At 36.8% G+C, this 410-nt stretch overlaps 1 protein-coding gene across 1 annotated transcript in view; it reads left to right on the plus strand.

Moving 5' to 3' along the window:
* LOC119587914 (dystrobrevin beta-like) overlaps positions 1-410 on the plus strand; it is a gene marked incomplete at its 5' end in the record, with an annotated part of 25,424 nt that overhangs the window by 20,508 nt on the left and 4,506 nt on the right.

Below are 410 nucleotides of genomic sequence, written 5' to 3' on the forward strand. Positions count from 1 at the left end.
TTTTTTAATATCTTTGTACAGGATATAAGATGCAGTAACTCTGAAGGGCAGACTGAAAGGGTTTGATTCATTTGAATGTAGAAAATAATTTTTTTGCAGTGTTTTTGCTCTTAGATTTTAGGAATTGGGTGGCAATGGGAGGTTGATGGTTTGTTATTTAATCTATGTTTCTGCCAAGGCTCACTAGGTAAGGGAGAGTAGTGCCATGTGTCTTCATGTGGATGTACAACATTCCAAAGTTGTCTAAAAGCATATCTTTTTCCATGCTTTTGTGAAAAAAAAACATAGGAACATGGATGCCTTGCAAATATTGACTGTAATCCCCAAATAGAACTATGAGACCTCTTAAATGGCAGCTCACTTACAGTGAGCCCATTTTTTGACCAGTGGTTTAAGTGCCCCTAGAAATG

The sequence above is a fragment of the Penaeus monodon genome, chromosome 23 (genome assembly GCF_015228065.2).
Source record: "Penaeus monodon isolate SGIC_2016 chromosome 23, NSTDA_Pmon_1, whole genome shotgun sequence".
NCBI classification, from domain to species: Eukaryota; Metazoa; Arthropoda; class Malacostraca; order Decapoda; family Penaeidae; genus Penaeus; species Penaeus monodon.